The following is a 7,809-nucleotide window of genomic DNA, read 5'->3' as shown; positions in this document are numbered from 1 at the left end:
GAAACCTTGAAAGCTCGCGAGATCAGGATGGTCTCACGAGGCTAGCGTGTTTTGGCTTCGGGTGCGAACCAACAGACCGTCGCACAGAGATACAAACTAGCGTCCTGCACTGCAAATACTATCTAGAAATAAGTCAACATTTCTTCAATTAACTGTAGTTACCCTTAATTTGTGCAGGTAAATAAGATGATTTGCTGTTGGAATTCGATTTTTTTACTCTTAAAATAAGATAATTAGACAATTTGCACTTGAAATAAGACAATGCAATTGTTCTTTCTTATTTTAAATGTAAATTGTCTTATTCCATTGGCAAAGTGTCTCACTAACCTCCTAAATTCAAGAACAAATGCACTTATATTAAGAAAAAATTACTTATTTAGGTTTTCGATTTGGGTGTGCAGGTGGAGCAGTGGTTAGTGCGTACGGCCCATGTACTGAGGACAGTCCGACCCGGGTTTGAATCCGGCCTGTGGTCTTTTCCCGCATGTCTCTCATCCCCCCCTTTCCTATCAGTCTACTGCCAGAAAAACGGGCCACTGGTGCTGCAAAAAAAATAAATAAATTAGGTACCAAACAGCAAATACGCTTAATATAGAGCGGATGCAGAATTGACCAATCAGAGGCCTCCTTTCTTTCCTGTCTGCGGTTACCGACAATTTAGGAGAGGTGCAGTTAACGCAGATATGGGGGCATATCTGCGTTAACTGCGACACACGCAGACCACCTGATCTCTGAGCGTAAACCAGGCTTTAAGGGGCGGAGCAAATGTCTGTATTGTTGTGGAGTACGAACAGGTCCTCAGCAGCGGGCCTCAGCGTTCTGGATGCGTCGGCGCGTTCGATGGGGACGTCCCTCCCCCAGCAGGACTCTCCTCCTGTTATCGTTTTCCCTGCAGCAGTTTACTGGCTGCCTTTATCATTTTTTAAAGATGAATATTTCTCTATTTTGAGGGGGGGGGAATTCCCCAAACTCATCTTTTAGGCGGTCTTTTAAAAAGATGCATCGTCATGGTAAATGATGAACCCTGGGATATGTGAACGGACGAAAAAAAGAACAAATGAATTCGAGGCAGATGAGTAAAAACAGGTGTTTAAGAATGTTATTGCAGTGTACGAAATATCTCAAGAATAAATATGGAAATGTGTATTTTAGTTAGATGTATTAAAACTAAGTGCTGACGTTTTATTTTTTTTTTTGATGTGTTGCAGGTTTACATTTGTATGTATCTTGCATTTTCTGACTAAGAAAAAGATGAAGTATTTTCTTTGTCCCTCAAGCTTTCTGTGTCGAAGCCGAACCTCTTGGTGTGAGAATCCAAACTCTGGATGGGAAATATTAGCGGCTTAGTGGGCAGCTAGGATTAGAGCTAGCCGTAGCCGTAGACGCAAATCTAGCGACGTTTACCTGGACGGCCTGTTAGGATTTTAAACAAATAATTCTGTTAAAAAAAACAACTTTAGTCCAAAGTAAACTTGATTTAATCGTAGGTTCAGTTGTATTTCCGTTATAGTGTGGTCATCGTGGCTAAAATCGACGCTTTATTAAAAAAACAAAAAACAGAAACGGGTTTTCCAGCTGATTACCGTACCGTCAATAACAGACCGCCTCCTTTTTATCACCTAAATTCATTTGCTGTGTTTCATGAAGGTTTTCTTTAAAGATTTTTTTTCTTTTCCATGCAGTTCCCACCCGGCGTGGTCAGAAAGGCGTAAGTCAGGCTCGCCTCACTGAGCGGACCAATCACAGCGCAGTAGGCGGGTCCAGAAAGCTACCTCCCAGAGCGAAGTTTGAATGACAGTCTAGGATTTTGTTTCTAATATATTGACAAAAACTTTCAAGGTTGTTGGGTTTTAACTTTCTTTGAAACAGAATCAGCAAAATTCATCTCTCAAACATGGCTGCTCTATTGCTGCGTTCACAACAGGCGCATTCTGCGTCAAAGCGTCTGATTTAAATGGAAGGTCTATGGAGGACGGCGTCGAGGGGTCCAGCGGAGGGTCGGGGCGTTCGATGCTGGAGTTCAGTAAAGTGAAATGTGTCCGCTGGACGCCGGAGCGTCAACCAATCAGAAAAGATTATCCAGGAGTTTTTGGAGGAGACAGACTCTACCTGCAGTCTGTCGTCGCTTCTGCAGATGAAAAATAAATAAATATCATGGAGTTAAACTCTAAAGCTTAAATAAAGTCGGAAGAATGGAATGTTATGTAGAAGGACAAGAACTGCAGATTATAGTGGGATTATAATCCTGATGAACTGATGAACAGAGGATGTTTGGAGGTGGACTTTATCGCTTAAAAACATGTTAAAACTATTTTTCCAAATAGCTGGAAGCTACAGAACAGAGCAGATAAACATCCAGAGCATCGAAGCATCAAAGCAACTGGACCAGTTTGATCCAGAGTCCAGATTTCTGCGTTTTGGACGCTCATAACGCCTTCGGTGTGAACGCAGCATAAGGGTCTGGAAAAACCCGTTTAAGTTACATCTGTCGTTATCTGATTGGTTCTAACCGGTTTCTGCTGACCGGGTTTTCCCGCCTTTGAGATCAGGCTCCACCCACTCCTGTTCATGCTAATGCGCCATGTTTTATTGTGGACATGCGGCGTTTCAGTCCCTTCGGAAGGACAGTTACTTCACGCTGAACTCAGAACAGCCCGCTTTGAATTTGACTCACCAACGTACAGGGTTTTGTTTTTCTTTATTTAGTTTTCTATGGTCGGAAACTTTAAGCTGCCATAAACAACGTTTTTTTTTACGCTATAAACCTTTTTTTAAACACAATCAGAGTTGCGCATTTTGAGCAAAGTGAACTTTTGTGAGACTAAAAGCTGAAACACATTTTGTAAATACAATAATTGTTGGCGTTGCCCACGGTGACCACACTATCAAGGAATGAGTCGCAGTAAAGAAAATCTTGCGTTTTTTGTTCGGTTTCAGAAACGACCGCGGATTCTGAACGTTCATCTTGATCATGTTTAGTAGTTTATTTCCTTCGTAAAGATTCGTACAGTTTTTTCGCGGCGCTATGTTTAAGCTTCGTAGCGTCTGGGAATCCGACGTTTCCCACCTGGAAGAACCTCCAAAGCAGAACCAGGAACGTTTAAGCTAAATCCCACATTGCTGCTTCAGGCTGGTGATGTTCGACAGCTGTAGACCACTAAAACATTTCAGCAGTAGTTCATTTTATTTCCTGTAACGTAGACAGTGAGCCAAACCCACAGTGTTGATCAGCCCCCCCACGTCGTTACTCCTCTCCTCCTTTTTTAGCTGCTCTGTAGAGTCAAAGCGTCTGAAAACATGGCGCCTCCAGGAGAACGCAGTGGTTCAACCGCCTGGGCTTTGACATTCAAAGCAACAGGAAGACGCTGACAGACTGACTGTATAACTTGCGGTATTGCTTATAGTTATGTATTTGGGGTTTTTTTTGTTTGTTTTTTGTCGTATATTATTTTCTGTTTGTATAAAACAGGACCTTGAAAAAAACAACACAACACATCACCTCATTTTAATTTTTTTTTTTTTTTCTTACCAAACCCTTGGGAGAAGAAACTACATATTTGCACAATATTGTATTACGAAATTTTATTTTATTTTTTCATTTTAAAAGGAACCCGACAGCAGGCGGCTAACGGCTCCCAGTGCTACCCTGGGCGGCTAACGGCCCCACGCGTTCCAATGGGCGGCCAATGCCGCTGTGTGTCATTGTGGGCAGCTATGGGCCCGCTCTTTATGCTGGGCGGCTAACAGCCCCAAATACTACGCTGGGCGGCTAATGGACCCATGCATAATGCTGGCTAGCTAATGCCGCTGTGCATTGTGGGTGGCTAACAGCCCCTCTCATGCTGGGCAGCTAACGGCCCCGCTCTTATGCTGGGCGGCTAAAGGCCCTGCGCATTATGCTGGCAGGCTAATGCCGCTGTGCGTCATTGTGGGTGGCTAACAGCCCTGCTCGTTGTGCTGGGCCGCTAATACCGCTGTGCATCATTGTGGGCGGCTAACAGCCCAACTTGTTGTGCTGGGCAGTTAACAGCCCTGTGCATTCTAACCAGTGGCTAACGGCCCCACGCGTTTTAGCGGGCGGCTAACGGCCCCACGCGTTTTAGCGGGCGGCTAACGGCCCCACGCGTTTTAGCGGGCGGCTAACGGCCCCACACGTTTTAGCGGGCGGTTAAAGGCCCCACGCATTTTAGCGGGCGGCTAACGGTCCCGCGGATTTTAGCGGACGGCTAAGAGAGAAAGACTCATCATATTATTGGAAATAATTCAGATGAAAAGAAATGGCGCCTTCATTCCAAATTTACAAAGCTTCACTTTGTTGTTAAAGTAAAAATTTTTAAATTCAAATTACAATCTGAAAACGTCACATTGTAAAATTAAATCCTTATTTTTATAACTGATCAAATTTTCTATGGATCCTGAATAAAAAACTGTCTGCACCTTCCATAGAAGCTCTATTGTTAAACAAAAGCAGGATTCAGATATAAAAGAGATTTTAGTTCCTTTTTGTGTTGAGTTTTAAGACTTCTTTAAGAAAAACTCTTCTGGTTTTCGGCCAGTCTGTAGCAGTTCCCATTGAGCATTTTGACTTTTGGATCAAATTTTCATTTTATCCTTAAACGAAAGGAGAGAAAAGTTTTTATTGTGCATTAAGTTTGTCCTCCCTGGGTTTCTGTGAGCTAATCTGAATTCTAGCACTTTCAACTTTAAAAAAAAAGGGTTTTTTTTTTTCCTTTTAATGTTTCAGCTGTTCTTATGTTTTTAATTTTGTATTGATCCTGTATGTATGTGCCATTAGTTAATGTCCAAACTTTATCAGGATTTGTGTATTTCTCCTCTCTGAGAGAATAACAGTATTTTTGATATATTTTTCACTAATATCCTACAGAAGAGACCCCAGCTGTGTTTCTTCTTCTTCTCCTCTCCTGTTTTTATTTTGCTTTTCTTCCTGAAGTGTATCTAGTCAAACTGCAGCCGAACGTGAAGCAAACAGCTGCAGCGTTTCTGTTCCTAAGCGCTAAAAGCCTCAGCCAGGAAGTTTTCCCCCAATAAAGCACTTAGTGTCTGCAGAGCTGGGATTAGAGTTTTCTAATCCCGTTTTTCCAAAAAGACCAATTTTCTGATCCGGTTTAACTCCAAACTGGATCATCATCATCCTTGTTGGTGAGTTTTAAAAACCAGACTGAACCAGAAGAAAGAAACAATTATTTCCACTTTGATGATTACTGAATTATTCACACAGTCATATAAATAAAAACCTTTTTTGCTAATATCCTGTTGGTTTAATATTTAGACAGAAAATCTATTTTGTTACTATTATGGTTTTGAATTTGAACTTGGATTTAATTTAGGTGGAAATCAAAATGTCATAATTACTGAAGAAAAAAGGCAATGAACCATTTCTGATGTTTGTATTTCATATTCTATAAGAATGAATAAATTCCCATTTTGGTTCTTTGAAGAAAGTTCCTGAACCTTTAAAGTCAAATGAAACCAAACTGTTTAATATCATCATTCATCAAAAACATCGTTTCTATCTTAATAGAAAAGAAATGATAAGATCAGTTTTTGTTCCAGGCTAAGAGCCGATCAGGAACAGAGACGCGGCACGTCGCTCGGCTGCAGCTCCAATACCTCAGCCTGCACCTACTAGGGATGCACTTATCTTCCCCTCCTCCTCTTTACTAGTAGGTGCAGTAAAGACATTTTAAGGGAATTGTATCCATCGTTGTAAACCTGAGAAACGCTGATTTGAATGATTTTTTTTTTCCTTCTGCCCCTCCTTTGTTTTGGTTTTAGTTTGGATCTGGGTCGTGTCTGCTGCAGACGCCATCAGTATGTAGATTTCTATATTTCTAGCTAAATGTGAGTCGTGCATTCCATCCTCTGTGTGGATCTTGTTAGGTGACATAGCCCGTTTTTATTTTTTTACTACAGCCACCTTTAGGAGTAAACAGGTGAACAGTAACGGGCTGGACAGGATTTCTCTCCCGCCGGGTTGTTTGGCAGAGAGGGAGACTTCAGAACAAATGAAAACCATCAATCGCTCATGTAGTCCGTTCCTGCAGTTCATTAGTGACAGATGATTATTGGTTGATCCAAAGAGATGAACACAACAGCAGAACTATTGACTTGTTGTACAGCTCCGTGTATCTTTGACTTCTCATGTGTTATGTTGAAATAATTAAAAGACAAGCCGCTGGTTTCATACCCGACCTGCACTCCTGTGTTCATTGAGGGAAACTGATTTAGATTTTTCTCTTTCTAACTTAGTTTTTTTCTGGGTTTGTTTGATATTTTTAAAGCAGTTGGATTGAGGGTTGGTTTTTACGGAAGAGGATTAGGGCCACTGGGAAAAAAAAAAAGTTAACTGATTTTTATATTTTATTTCAGTTTAACATGGGAAAAAAGTCAGAATTCGGACTTTTTTCTCAGAATTCTGAGAAAAAAGTCAGAATTCTGAGATTAAAGTCAGAATTCTGACTTTTTTCTCAGAATTCTGAGATTAAAGTCAGAATTCTGACTTTTTTCTCAGAATTCGGACTTTTTTCCCATACTATACTGAAATAAAATTTTAAAAAATCAGTTAACTTTTTTTTTTCAGTGGCCCTAATCCTCTTCCGTAGGTTTTAGGGCCGTTCAGCAAGCTACAAAACTTCACCTTTTTTTTCTGGAAAGTTTCCAAATGAACGGTTTGATGTGTGTGGAGCTCATTACAGGAATCTTATCCTTTAACATGCTAGAATTAGCAGGTAGAAGTTATGATGAGATAATAGATTGATTTTGGATAAAACATGACCTCCAATCTTTGACTATGCAGGTGCGGACCTAGATGGCGGCCCAGGGGCGGCCATGGCCTGCCATTTTTTCCCCCTCTAGTACAGACAGTGGCAGCAGTAATACTCTCAAGTGGAATATTCAAAATATTTAAATTTTTCATATATCAACATCAATTACTTGACTACAGAAACACTGTGGTTAATGATGCACATTAATATACTGACATTAAAGATGATAAATAAGGAATTCATGCTCTTTACAGAACTAGATTTTGTGTTTTAGGTGGTAAAGAAAAAAATTGCCATCGAGGAGTCTTCAGTGAAGTCATAGAGAAATAATAATAATAAAAAAAAGTATTAAATAATCAATTTATGTAGATATTAGTACTTGTAAATATGAGTTTTATGCAGAATGAGTATTGGTAAAAGTAGGTAAGTAATAAAGCGAAAGATGTTCGCCCCAAAACTCAAACCTGAGAGAATTTTGTCCACAATAACTTATCTAGAAAGCTCGGATGTTTAAATATATGCGTCTATTTGTTAGCAAAGGCTGTAGGAAAGTATAGTTTGTCTTTATTTAGAAAATATGGATGTTGTGTTCATTAATTTTCCTGTTGGATCAGTGGAGATTCACCGAGGCCACCCGCCTGGACGCCATTATTAACGTTTTCTGGTTACGCCTCTGTGACCATGGATTGCAATAAATCTGAAACATAAGTTAATACCTCAGAGATACAATTTTTATGCAGCTAAAACTTCTAAGTCCTAAGAACTCCGACTTTGACAAATAAACTGACTCCTTATTGATCCACCGTTTCTCGCTTCGCTTCGTTGCTGTTTGGGTCCCTGAGGCTCTGATTAAACAACGGAAAGCAGCTTCTGATGCTCAACCGATCATTTCAATATTACCTGATGGAGATGTAAAGGTTTAATTACAGCAACCTTTGGTATATATCCCTGTAACAGAGATAGATTAGTCACATCTAAAATGGAGATCAAAGGGAATACCTCCTTAAATAACCTGGTTGGAACT

The sequence above is a fragment of the Cyprinodon variegatus genome, unplaced genomic scaffold, assembly GCF_000732505.1.
Source record: "Cyprinodon variegatus isolate N-32 unplaced genomic scaffold, C_variegatus-1.0 Scaffold823, whole genome shotgun sequence".
Taxonomy (NCBI): Eukaryota; Metazoa; Chordata; class Actinopteri; order Cyprinodontiformes; family Cyprinodontidae; genus Cyprinodon; species Cyprinodon variegatus.
Note: the sequence above shows the minus strand (reverse complement) of the source record.